This window comes from Anser brachyrhynchus, assembly GCF_964034855.1.
Source record: "Anser brachyrhynchus genome assembly, chromosome: 18".
NCBI lineage: Eukaryota > Metazoa > Chordata > Aves > Anseriformes > Anatidae > Anser > Anser brachyrhynchus.
The window spans coordinates 8,943,038-8,957,193 of NC_137711.1; the positions used below are offsets into that span (position 1 = coordinate 8,943,038).

The 14,156-nt window shown below is 44.3% G+C and overlaps 1 long non-coding RNA gene across 1 annotated transcript; it reads right to left on the reverse strand.

Moving 5' to 3' along the window:
- Positions 1–7,681: 7,681 nt before the first annotated feature.
- On the reverse strand, positions 7,682–9,998 carry LOC308179901. Its single transcript, XR_013940656.1, has 4 exons — positions 9,803–9,998; positions 9,461–9,703; positions 8,728–8,798; positions 7,682–8,563 (listed from the first exon to the last, which is right to left on the reverse strand). It is a non-coding gene; the product is annotated as an uncharacterized lncRNA (long non-coding RNA).
- Between the last annotated feature and the right edge of the window lie 4,158 nt (positions 9,999–14,156).

Genomic DNA, 14,156 nt, shown 5'->3' on the forward strand with positions numbered 1-14,156 from the left:
ATGAAAGGGAAACAGCCCTGTAAAAACACATTCATTTTAAGCATAGTGCATATTTACACAGGAGGTGTCCCTCCTTCAGAAGTTTAACTTTTGTGTGTGAGGGAGACCAAACCACACATGTGAACATGCATCAACATGAGCAGAATAGCACTAGCATAAGATTTCAACACCAGAAATGCCAACATCAGCAAAGCCTACCATTTATAACTGGTTACTCAATATGCTCCAACAGGCTAATACATTGAGCTATAGATAAGCAGGCTGATAGCTTAATGAAAGCTGTAACATAAGGAACATCGCAATCGCTGCTATTACCACCTCACCTACAGCACACTTTACCAGTTTGCTGAGCCACACAGCTCCCAGCACAGCACAGACCCCATCTTATGGGCAGCGAGCCAGCACACAAGGTCCTTTGTGCCCCAGGTCCTGCCCGCAGCCCCACAAAGGGGCAGGGAAGAGCTGTCAGCACAGAAGGCGGTGCCCTCTAACTCCACAGCAGAAGGAGGCATACATGCCTACCGATTTTGAGATAGCGAGATATGCTTAGAAAAACGTCCAGGTCAGCAGGCAGCAGAGCCAGAGCAGGGCCACCTTGGGAACATTTCATCTGAACGCAGAACTCAAGTCTCAGGTGATGGAAGCCTGCACAGCTCCAGGGACTTTAGAAGAGGTGACTTAGACCAGCTGACCCGTGGTGTTTTAGGACTATCCCTAAGGTTTGCCTGCTGATCATACACAGTTGTTTCCATGCCCTTGCTGCACCAGGTGGAGCATGATTTACCTGCCTGCTCTCTCCTTCTATAGAGGGTTTGGCAGTGGAGTTGCTGTGCCTATGGATGGTGTGGATTTGAGCAGGGAGTGTCCCACAAGCCTTTTTCCAGGATGGATAAATGCCTAGCAAACAAAGTGATCTTTACAGGGAACTTATTAGGCAGCTGAGCAGTGCTCCAGGACTGCACATTACCTTTGAAGCTCTAAAATATGATCTGTTGACATACCCTCTCTACCTGCAGGGTGAGGTCAAGGGTGATCAAACAGGTTCATTTTATGAATAAGCTCTGAGCCAAAGCACTTTCTTCACTTAACAGGAAAAGGATGAGTACAACCAGCACAACTCATGGGGGATCTCCTTTGCCACCACTGCCTACAGGCAGGATGCTCAGGTGGAGAAGCCACTTCAACATTTAGACCTCATTCAACATGTCACACATCTTCTCAAACATTGCCGAACCAAAATGTTCAGGTGGGTATTTGTCTTCAAAATACTCATAAGAATTCTTATTTTCCCTTTTTATCATTACTTACTATAAGAAGTGCTACCCAATAACAAAAATGAAGATTTTCAAGTGTTATCATGTTGGACTTTCCAGTTTGAGGAACAGTAAAAGAACAGGTCAGTCATCATTACAGCTGTCTCCTTATTCAAAGCAGAACACTTTATACAGTTGTACAGTACAGTTTGGCCTCAACTCCAGCCAGCATTCAGTATGGGAGAGCTTGGGGCTCTTCTGGTCTGGGCAAAGGGCCAGAAAATGATTATGAACAGAAAAAAAGCAAAGTCCATTCTAATTTCTGAGTGAGCCAGGTGAAATATAGAAGTAAGTCAGTTAAAATACAAAGCTCCGATTCAGTTTTAAAGTCTCCTTTCCACTGCAACAACATTAGCAATTAGTTACAGTAAACCAGGCAAGACAACTGATCTTTATTTTGGTTGTGTTCTTCTCAGAAGGACAACCCATGCCTCAGCCAGCTGCCCGCATGCAGCACAGCTCATACAAAGGATCACGTGTGAGCTGTGATCGTGGAGTGGGTCACAGCAGAAGTCCATCTCCCCCCAGTTCATAGGAGGTGCCAGAGCCCTGTTCTGAGCTGCTGTGAAACAATCTGCTCCCAAATTCATCCTCTGATCGGAGCTGGATGCTGATCCCTTCTCACAGTTCCCAGGCACGTTGCGCCCTTCAGCCTTCATCCAGCTTTTTGTGGCTGAGTCTCCTCCAGCTCTTCCTTTCCAAAACCATGTTAAAGTCTTTTAAAGGACCCCGAGCATCATCCAGTGCAATAGAAAGAGAAAGCTGACCATTTCCCTCCTCCTTCCCTGGCTACCCCAACCAGCTGCGCTGCCAACTCCCAACACATCCTGACCGTATATTTAGTCTGCAGCAATTCGCTTTGCATTGTCTCATGCGGGTTCCAAGTGCAGGGATTACATATCCAGCAAGGCATCCAGCAGCCTCTCTGAGGGCCTGGCCTGTCATTTCAGAGATTCAGCTCATTACCATGCTGCTGCCAGAGGCTGAGACACTGCCTGGTCCAGGGCACAGCTATGAGACAGAGGAGGCAAATGGCAAGTCAGGGAGATGATCCCAAATCTACATCTGCCTGACAGCGTACAGAGCTGGGAGAGAGTTAGCATTACCCTTGCTGACACGGGGACTTGCCCAAATCCTCTCTCCAGTTTGGGAAATCAGCCAGAATTCAGCAGCAGAGCCACCAGTGCCCCCAGCCTCTGAGACCTACATCCCCAAACCAGCACGCTGCAGGTGAGACTGCCCTGGGGAAAGCGAGAGCTGATCTGCAAGAACAGGATATGCTGATCCTGAAGACAGCTCTTCTCTCAACACTGCTCCATAGGCAATCAGGAACCGTAATCCCTGCCTGGGGCTGAAACAGCTTCTCCTCTGTACTTCCCAAGCACTTAAAGGCAGTGCAGTCAGCAATGGGCACCCAGGCATTTTGCACCACAAATGAGACTCACGCACGGAAGGAATGGCCACAGCCCCCAGAGACACAGCAACAGCTTGCACCTCTGGAAGTAGACAAAGGAAGGGGTCCTCAGGAGGGAAACCCTGAAAAAAAGTTGCTGTTGGTCAGATTTAAGTGGTTTTGTAGCATCCCAGGCAGCGGGTTTGCTCAGGGATGAGCAGTAGCTCAAACAGCATGTCCCAGGGCACACCCAGCACTGGACCACAGCCCTGCTGCAGGTAACAAATGCCAAACAAGAGCAAGGCTGGCACTACCGATTTTTAAGAAAACAAGATATGGTTATTTTCTCCCATTGAGCACATTTCTCTACAAGCCCGTTCTCCTCGCAACAAATTCCTGAAGAAATACCACCCTCTTGTGTTCAAGTTGCAGCTAGCAAGGAATGGTTCACAAAGCAGAAAATAAAGCAGGCAGTCTACATGCACAGCAGCCACTTGGTTCATTAGTCTTAAATTTGGAAAAGTGGTTCTCAGGCTGTGGACACGGGGCTCAGAGGGCAGATGTAGAGGACACGCTCTCCAGCATGACTGCAGAAGATGGAAGGAACATACGCTACCTTTATTGGTTTCACTTCACTAATCAAGGGTCTCACCCCACTTGAAAATGTTTTGGAGTCTACAAGTTTGTGGTTTTTTTGTCTTTTTTTTTTTTTGCTGAAGAGCACTGATGCCACAAACAACTGGTAACACAAATCAGCCTTGCATACTGGCCTTGCCCTGAGATCTTCAGGCTACACGCTTGCTCCTGCCCTCACTGTCCAGCATGTATCATTGATGTCCGAGCCTTTGACTGCAGAGGAATTAAATACTAACCTGTTGTTACCAGTGCTCTGCCACTAACAGCTAAGCTTTTACAGAACCTATAAGCTTGCAGTGTTCCACACTTGTGACAAATCAGTTTGCTTCCCAGAAGCTGAGGCACCTCCCGTGCTTCCAGCACTGACTGTGACACTCTATGATCTGCATGAGATATAAAAGCAAAAGGGGATTCACCAAGGTGCAGGCTTGTGCCCCACTCTTGGTGTAACCAGTAACCACCATTGGTGTAACCAGTAACCACAATTTCACGTTCCTTCTCATTCTTACTCCATCCTTAAACTTCAGCAAAAAAAAAAAGTCTAACATGCCTTCAGTAAGGAAACTTGATTTTCTTGGAGAGTGTCCACTGGCAGCCCCAGGGTTGTTTGTTTCTCCCAGGCTTTGCAGCAAAAGCTGCAGCTAGCCAGTGGGACACGCTTTGTGCTGGTTCTTGGATAACCCCAGCACTGTTCACCCACGGTTTTTTTTTTTTTTTTAGGAGCTGCAAAGACTATGCATGGACATTTTACATGCTTGTTGGATGCAACAAACACTAAAACATTGTGGGGAGAGTTACCACTTCCAATCTGTTTGGCTGCTTCAGTTGGTTTAGTCTGCTCACTGGCAGCCAACGTAAAAATATTTCCTGCTGTCCCATCCTGGATGGCATCTTGCACGTTCCTGGAATGAGCAAGCTATCTCCATTTCACTTCCCCTTCCTATGTTTCTGTCCATCTCCTACAACTACTTCTAAAGCAACAAACAGAAACAGTTAAATTTAGAAAAAAGTGATAAACAGCAATAAACAGCCTACATCAGAGGCGATATCTCCAATGTGTTTGCCATTTAGATTGGATCAGAACGTTAATATGCATTAAATGGTATTTGAGAATTTCAGATGTATTTAATACAAGGAGATTTGCATGTCTACCACTGAGTTTTAATCCTTGATAAATGCGCAGAATAATCAATTATTCAATGAACATACAAGAGCTGGCTGATTAAATCTCAATTATAAAGGCAAGTCTTACCCACTATTTATTGCAACTGTTCTCCCAGCATTGCCTAATTAAACCATATTTGATTATGGGGTGAAAAACATTTATTGCAGATATTGTGGCTCTGTAAGTGATACATATCTGTGGCCTGGCTGTTAAGCCTTAATAAATACATTTTAAACAGCTAATTATTTAATTAACAGCAGTCTGTTCCAATCTCAGTGTAAAGCATACTGAAGTCCTTTCATGAAAGACCTAATGGAAATTAAACCATCAGAAGCTGCTTCATTGTTTTCACCCCCTCCCACACATCCCAGCAGTGCTGGGGTGCTTCCAGCTCTACTGCCAAGGCTTTAGAGAGTCTGTGCTGCACGGGCGGGGGATGCTGTGTTTTCTTCTGCAGGAGACATCCAGCTCCCAGGGACCTTCTGCTGCAAGCATCCTGCAAATCTGCAGGCACCAAAGCAGCCTGGCTGACCACCTCTGATTCTCCACTGCAGACATCTGATGGTCAACAAGATGAGTCCTGCCTAAACTATTTTTATACCACCTGTTTAATCTTTTTATTTAACTCTAGATTTCATCCTCGTTGAAAGGCTAGCTTCACCTGGGGCACTTGGCTGTCTCCATTCACTAATTGGCCCATGGCATACAAGGCAGCTGTGTGGTGCTGCTCACCTCCAGTTCACTCTGATTAAAGACAAAGGCAAGGAGCTTTTGGAGCTCTTCCACGGCAGGAGCCTGCCTGTGTGAAGAAGCTTTGGCAGCTTTTGGGCATTACCACATCAGGTGTCTTAAGGCTAGCTTGTCATCAGCTCTCAGCAGCACAACTTGAAATGTTGCTCACAAAGGAGGACCTCTGCGGTGTGCTCAAGGTTTATTTTTCCTGCCACTATGGGAATTTAACTCTTCTTTCATGCCGAGATCTTGGTACCAAGAAAATCTACTGCACAGAGAGTTACAGAATATAGGAAGAATCTGGACAACTCTTACTACATATACACATATATTCAGAACACCAGCTCCCAAACCTTGGACAAATACACAGGTAGGGTAGACACATTATGAGGGGAGATTTAATGATGGCCACTGAGGCTCAGAGCTCTTTGTCTTCCTGGAGCCTGTCCACAAGATGTGCAGACAGATAGCTTAAGAGCATCTAAGCTCATACCTTTTGCTTGTAGCTTAAAATAAACATTGCTCTAACAGCTTTCATTTTCTTCAGATCAAAAAAAAAGAACCACACCTCAGTCTGCTTTAACTACTGAATGTTAAAAATACTTGACTGGCTTATATCTTTTCAATGCTTCTGCTAAACTAGAGTAAGATTTGATAATGCAAAACCACTGGGATATAATCACAGCAGACTCCAACATAAGCAGATAAAGTTAGAGAAATTTTGCTAAGCACTAAGAGAATAACCCAAGAGCTCCTCAGAGCAGTCTGTAAAGCAAGGCTGCCCATCCTTCCCCCAGGGGGGTCCTCATGGCAAGTGATCTTTGAAAAAGCAGCAATGTAATTATCCATCTGTTTCCTATCAGAGAGTGATGTGCTTCAGATTTGTTTCCCCCAGAAGCCAGAAATAGTGATTTTTTTTTTTTTTAAAGAAAGCAAACGAAAAGGAAGGTGCCAAGCACCATCCCCAGTGCCAGCCGAAGTCTATGTCCTCGGGAATCAGACAGCCCAGGCTGTGTTCAGAACCAAGCCTGTCTCATTTGGGATTTTTGGTAACAAGTACCAGTAACCAATATAACGCAGCCTTACTCTACCAACTTCAGTAGAGAGGAAGCTGTGCACCAGGTTATATATCACTCACCCAATGATACTCTTTTGGCAAAGAAGAGCATGAGAAGTGACAAAATCCGAGCCCTTTGTGTACATGGCTACTATAACTGTTGTCGTTTATGCCAAACATCCTGGTTTGTTTGCTAACAAGTAATCAAACATGATAGCTGAGTTTAACCTCTCCAAAAATCTCTGCATGCTCCTTTATAAAATGCCAAGAGTAGCACCATGTTTCTCAGTAAATTTGGGACCATCTATTGTCTGACCCTAGATCTAAATTCAAGTTTTATGGCAGTGAATAGCACACCTGCCTTTCAGAGGAAGGGAAGCATCCTTAGCATCTAAGCCAAACATTAGGTGCTTTGCAGTCTCTGAAAAGTCATGTTCTATAACAAAAATCAAGTTTTGGCATGTAAAAACAAGTACTGAATATTAACAGTTTAAAACTTAGTTCAGACTGGCTCAGTATTCTCTGTTCTGTTTCAGTGCATCAGAAGGAATTACTCCGAGGAGAATGCTCCTATTTTAATCCGGGGGGAACACATGGAAGCAGCAGCAATCTATTACACACTGGGGTTAAGTGCAGGCCCTTTGGAGTAAGGCAAACGTTGAAAAGAGCTACCTATGTTACCCACCCATGGCTGATGGTCAAACTGCACAGATTTCTCGGGAGTGGGTTCATCTGTTTTCTGCTGTGAGCATATTTTTCCTGGGAGAAAGACTCCAAGTTAAAAGATCTATCATTAAGACTAATCTTCAAAAGAATTTTTAATGAAGCAGAAATCCTAAATGTAGAAAATTAAAGAGGCTTCTGTTTTATCCCTGGTATCTAAATCCTGTAGGCAAGACGAAATACTCCTAAGCTTGAATAATGTAAAATGTGCAGATGAAAATCTTCCTCTGATGAATATTTGATAGGAATAGGCTCAGGGTGGAAGGTGGAGCGTGCATCTGCACCCACATGTGTCCATACATACATATAGAAAGCTCCAGAGATTCAAACACTGCCAATGAGATGTAAGAGCACAGCTGTCCGTTTGTTTTTCATTGTCCAGCCATGGGAGCACATCCTCTTTCTCACTAAGATGTCCACTATAGAATCAGTCCGTCCCTTGACTCTGACCACATCAAGCCCCTCCACAACTCATTTATCTGCTCCACTCCAGACAGTTTTAGGAATTATATTTTCTTATTAAATGCAAATTGAACATCAATACTTTCCTTTTCATAACAACTCTTGCATTGCTACCAACTCTACAGAGGTTTTGTTACGAGTTTGCCTCCTCTCAGGCAGCAGTATCCTCAAGGTTCCCCATTCCGGGCCAAACCATACCACTGATATTCCCCAGAGAAGCTGCCTTGCCTGTCACACCTAGTCACATATTGCATTTTTGGCATAGCGTCAGGTGAGACCAGTTACAAGGAAAGTTCAGCTTTACAACAGACTGTGTGGATTATGCCATCAGCTGGAGCCTTCAGGAACAGGTTAGCCAAGCACTTAACTCCTGGGATGGTCTAGATTCAGGTATACCAGATTATTTTTCATAGGAGACACATGGATCAAATCACCTCTTCAATTTCTTTCTAGCCATATAAGCCCTGCATTAATTTTATGATCTTCCTTGCTGGCCCTAGCCTATTACTACTGCTTTAACACCCTCTAAAATGCTTCTTCCCATGCTCTGCTAATGTCCCAGTATCTTTCTCCATTCCCTTAAAGAAGGGCTGTTGGTTTTCACTTGTTTTTTAAACACACCAGGGGTTCCCTCTCTAATTAGCTCAGAAGCCAAGAGGGGTGGAAAGCAATGTCTCAAGCCAAGAATGGGAACACATATTAACAAAAACATTTATAGTGTTACACAATCAAATATCAGTATGCAAACAAGGGTTTTTCCTGTTAAATATTGATGCAAACCACTATAAAATCCACCATTTAAAAGTCTTGTACACTTTCTTTCACAGATATAAAAAAGCAAGAAGTTAAACAACTTGAACCCACAGGGTATTAAGTACAGACTTCCTTTTAATAGCCTCTGGTATTTTCTTTTCCCCCAGCTGTGAAGAACCTCACAGCACCCACACCCCTTTCCTTTCTCCCCAGCTGCCCAAGCTCTTTGATGGTATTAAAGGTAGCTCCGGCTGCGGTTAGATGCAGAGAATTGAAGCACCTCAGAGACAACACTTGCTCTTGTGGTCTTGATGACATGTCCTGTTTTGCTGCAAAGGAAACAACAAAGCAGGGAGAGAAAAGCTAACAAAGAACAGAGTTACATCTTCCAACTCTTACAAACTGATCTTGCTGCCAAGGAAATACATTCCCAAGATAAACTTCAGGGACAACTTCATGACAAAATGTCTTGCTGTAGTGGCACTGCATTTACCTGCTTTTTTGATCACAGGCTTGCAGCATAGTTGAAAAGGGTAAAATGACCTCAGGGACTAATTTAGACACCTGTTAGTCAAAGGAGAGCCACAAACAAAGAGTGCTATGTCAGGAAGTGGATGAGTACCACCATGCACGATGCAGGGTGCTTGGCTTTAGCAAAAGCAAAGCAGAGCTGCAGAAGGTGCTAAGTCACCTTATTCTCTTGCTAGGTGGATAGAGGCTGCTCCCAGGGTAAGCGCAACGTAGGCTCAGAGCCCTTCTGGCTGCTGGATTTGCCAGAGATGTGCAGAGAGTACAGCACCTTCCTTCACCCAGCACCACTGCAATAAGCCTCCACTAGGGCAGAAGAGCACCGTTGCTCACTGCCTTTCCCAAGCATCTCAGGGACTGCAGCTATTAGCTCTCCCTCTCTTTCCAGAGTCACATTGCATTGACAGAGCATTATAGAATCATTCAGGTTGGAAGAGACCTCTAAGGTCACACAGCCCAGCCTTTAACCTAGCACTGCCAAGTCCACCGTTAAGCCATGTGACTCGGTTCTACGTATTTTTTTGAAGACCCCCAGGGATGGGGACTCAACTACTTCCCTGGGCAGCCTGTTCCAATATTTCACAACCCTTTCAGTGAAGAAAGTTTTTCTCATATCCAACCTAAACCTCTACAGCACAACTTAAGGCCTCCTGCCCCATCACTCTTAACTAATTCAGCTTCAAAAACCCATTGCCTACCTGCCCACACGAGCTCAGGCTCCACACATCATTCAGCATGGCAGGTTGACACACAGAGCTGGGTTGTTTCCCTGAGACCAGGTCTCTGCTGGAATATGGCAGTGGAGCTTCACACACCTCTCTGATCAGGTTCTGCCACATAAGCACCACAGCCAGCCCTAAGGAGGCAGGAAGCCAGCTTTTCTCTATCAGCACTTCTATCCTGGTGCTACAGGTGTTTGATTACTGGAAGGTCTCACTAAGCTAAAGAAGGAAGCATAGGACAGCACCAGAGAACAGGCTTCTAAAACTTCTCTGATACTGTTTTAGAACCAGCAATAAAAACACTACTTACCTACAAACAAACAAATAAACAAATAAATAAAATCCTGGCCTCTGGCTCAAACAAAGCAGCCCCCTCTCCTTCTGTGCCTCTCTTTTGTATTGCATATCCCTGTGTGCCTAAGAAGGCCTCAGCTGTGCCTCATTACCTGTCCGCCTAAGCTGCAAGGAACCAGAAGTGGGGAATTAGTTTCCTGCCTGAACGGCCTCTATACCCAGCTGTATAATGCAACTGAATTTGGGTCTGTTAAAAGGGGATATTAAAGGCTAACAGCTGAGCACACTTAAAATTTATATTGAAAAAGTGACTTCAGCCAACAAAGGATCTTTCAGAGCTGTCAGTATATTGCCTAAGCAGATACAAATAATCGGCAGGTTGGCCCGTATATGACTCAGGCTGAAAAGCATTTCAAGAACCTCTTTCATGTGAATTTAGTGCATCTTAGCATGGCCCTTGGGACGATCAGCCAGCTGGGCCACCTCAGAGCAGCAGCCCATGGCCACCACATCACAGCTCGGGGTGGCCAGAGGTACCGTCTCTGATCAAGAGCAGTCCAGGGCTGTCAGGCGGAAAGCACGGCACACCAATGCATGACAGTGGCTTCAAAAAAATAATTGCACAGCTTTTAGAGGAACTGAGCATTTGATAACATTTTCCATTTCAGATTATCGATCCATGGAGCCATTGGCTCATACCTGGAAGTACCCAGTACTGGATGAATATCCCTCCTTTTCCTATACTTCTATACATGCACAGCGTTTCAAATAAAATTACTGACCTTCTTTGAACCTAGCAGGCATAGTAACACATGTAGGAGCATGATTTTCCCATTCAGCAATTAATTTTTACCACCCAGCCATCAGTTTTGTATTACTAAAATAGCTCTGCTTAGAACAAAATAAAACAGAAGCAACTTTCATGTTCAGTTTCTGTCTCTTAAATAGCATCACTTTAAATAGTCCAGGCCACAGTGGTTCCCTCTCTTCACTTTTTCATTGTCAGACTGCGAGCTCAGGACTTTATGTTATGTGGGGTGCACCTATGCTGCAGGTGAGATGTGTGGCTTTAACCTAGCAAGCCTGGGCGCTGATAACAACATAGCTGGGGCACGCTTGGTGCTGAGCGCCTGACAGATGCTGGTGGATTTATTCAGGACCTACATAGATGCCAAGCCTTGTGAAAGGCAATACTGCTGCATCAGTATTTGAGCAGTGCTCGTTCATATGCTTACATGAGCTCCACACTGAGACACCCTGCAGTGCCTTGCTTGCAGTGTGTGGGCAAAACCTGAGCATAATGATGCATCAGAAGTGGCCTGACTGCAGGCAGGGTGCGTGAGCCCAGAAGGAGCTGCCGCAGCCATACAACCGTATGCAGAGGCAAGACGTACAAGCATAATGTAGAAATGCCCAAATAAAGTGCTGCAGACTGTGAGCTGAAAGGCTTTTCCTCTAAACAGGGTAGGTAGTAAGTGGTCAGACATATCATATGCAAAATCTCCGCTCTAATGTCAGAGGTCCTGCGCATGATAAAAAACCACAGCAAAAGAGAAAACCTCAGATCTTATCAGCAGTGACTGACAGAGTAAGGTTACCCTCTGATAATACGTTTCAGTTCCAGATATGTTCCCGTCAGCAGCCACAGAGACCAGCCACACACAGCATGCCACTGGCACATGCCTGAAGTTCTGCTGCACAGAAAAATCAGGCATGGTGAAAAACTGGGAGGTTCTTTCTCTTAGGTCTTAGTGCTAGGAGGTAGATGAAATAATAATTAAATCAACAGATAAAAGCCTTTGAATGTAAGGCAATTAAAGTGATGCCAACTGATGGCTGAACAGGTTTGGTTGTCACATCGCCCTCCTTTACATCATTCCACATAACTACAGAACAGAAATATGATGGGACTCTTTGTGTTGGTGGCTTTGCGTGACATGCAGGAATGAAGACTGTTACCCAGCCTCTGACTTCTTTCATGGCCTTGGTGCCGTTGCATCAGCTATCTAGTGCCTCAGCTTCTCCTCTTTCAAATGGAAAAGACAGAAGACGGCTTTAATTAGCAAATAAGTAATGCTCTGAGCAGATCAAGTCCGAGCCAAACACCGCCCATTGCCAGTAGGACTGCAGCTGGTCCCAGCCTGCAGGAGCTACCGGAGCTCAATGTGGCCATGCTAAGTCTCTGAGGCCCGTTAATGCATTCACATGGCTCTTTTTTATTATGTGAACGTATGTTCAGAAACACAACACCTCAGGAAGCATCCCTGCAGCACCCAGGCTCCTGTATTTTTACCACAAAGACCACAGTTTTTTTCTCAAGGTATGACAGAAGCCTAAGACAAGCTAGCTGACGAAGGCATGTTATTAATGAATATTATTAATTTTATTATGACTGTTTCTGCCTCTCTTTTTGTTCCATCAGAGTGGTGCCCTCAGGTCCAAGTGTTAGAGCCTGCCATTGAATAAGTAGCTTTGAGAGAACAGCCCATCTCTGCCTACAGCCACGTGAAATAAGCTTATTTGGTAACTCACCATGACCACAATGGTGAGATTTACCAGCAAAAGAACCAGGACAACAGAGATAAGAAAATTTTGAAGAATGATGCTTTCAAGGATGGTTTGCCTAATTCTGAACAAGTCTAAAAGTTGCAAACCCTTGGTTTGGACTGTTCATTTAAGCTTCTCTGGGCTGAAAACCTCCTGGAAATTCTCCTCTATTTCCTATTTTGGCTAAGAAAGAAATATAACCGTCTGTTTCTGCATGCAACACCTTAATTTCCAAAACATCTTCTGCAAGGGAGGAACATACAGCTCTCTGAGGAAGGCCTCTGTTTTTAATTTTAGCCCCGACAGGCATAAGGAGCTGTAGTTTCTTTGCCTGTGGTGTGTACACACATACATGATTAGCTTCTTGCTAATGACTATTTTCAAAACCTTGAGTTGTTTACATTTTTAAGGGTTTTGAGTCCAAAAGCTGTTAGAGTCTGGTCAATGACTGTGTCCACTTTCAGGAGACTCTCTACAAGAATCTGCACTACGAGTGTTATACCGTATGAGAATTAGAGTAGCAGAGAAATCCACAGAGATGTTACACAGTGTTTCTTAGTAAGTCTCTTTCCTAGAAGTCATGGCCATTTGGGTATAATGTGAGCTCACCATCCAGCCTTAAAAATTGCTTGAGAACATAGCTTCCTACTTTATATGCCATTTATCCGCAGACTTGCTTTCAGCTACGCCTCTGAGCAAAGATAGCGATGCAGGTGCAAACCATGAGAACTAAACTGGCCTTTGTGGTTTCTTACAACACTTGTCTGAGAGCTGCAAGGCGCTATGTGTAGGGAAAGAGCACCTCCGCCCCCCAGCAAAGTTCTCGTTTCTGTCAAAACAGAGTAATAAATTATGTCATCTGTGGATGAAATTGTTACTCCCATTGTGTTATCTGTACAAGTAGCCCCAGCATAAGCTTTTACGCCTCATATGGAAAAGGGCTGCATAATTTAGACCTCCATATCTTAACAGATTTGTGGATGAAATACTGGCTCCTGCACCCCAGAATTTCAGCCAGACACCCTTCAGGGTCCCTTCCAACTTAAGATATTCTATGGTTCTATGATATAGTTGAGGTATCTTTCCTTCCCTTTTCCATTGTGTTAAGAGGAGACGGACCAGATGTCTCAGGGTGGCATGAAATGCAGAGAGAAATGAACTTCAAGGCTTTCTTTCCCAGGGTTTTACTTATTACAGTTACTAATTCACAGAAAGAATGAGAGCATCTTCTGCTTGGCATCCACAATGCTTAGATGTTATTCTCACCATGGTCAGAAATTCTAGAGAATAGCAGACGATTTCTAATAACTCAGGCAAATATCTTCTCTGGGGGCTTGGTATCAGGGGACAGTTTTAAAAATACGCCAGCCAGTCATTACAATCAAATACCACCCAAAAGCAAAACAATTGCTCTCGTGCAGTAGATGCACGTGCCCCAGGGAGGAATTAGCACCATCCAGAATGTTCATTCATCCCTGCTATCAGTTTATTTATACTTAGTGCAGTCTCTTCCCATTCTTAAACTGGACAGATAATCTGCTCGTACTTGATAGATGATGACACCACTGTAAAGTTTTAATGTTAGGAAAAGTGTTTTGTTCAATCTGATTAAGATTTAGGTGAGTTCCTTTATTTCACTTTCTTGAATAAAAAATTATGAGCTTCTAATATTAAGCCACTTATCTGCATGTGAGGATACTCTAGAGAAGGCAGAACACTTTGGCCGCCAGATAATTAAAACCTGTTGAGATTTTGAATCTGGGAGATTTGGAATTTCCAGATTTGGAATCTGGGAGGTTACTTGTATGCTTCACATAGTCACTATTCAGGC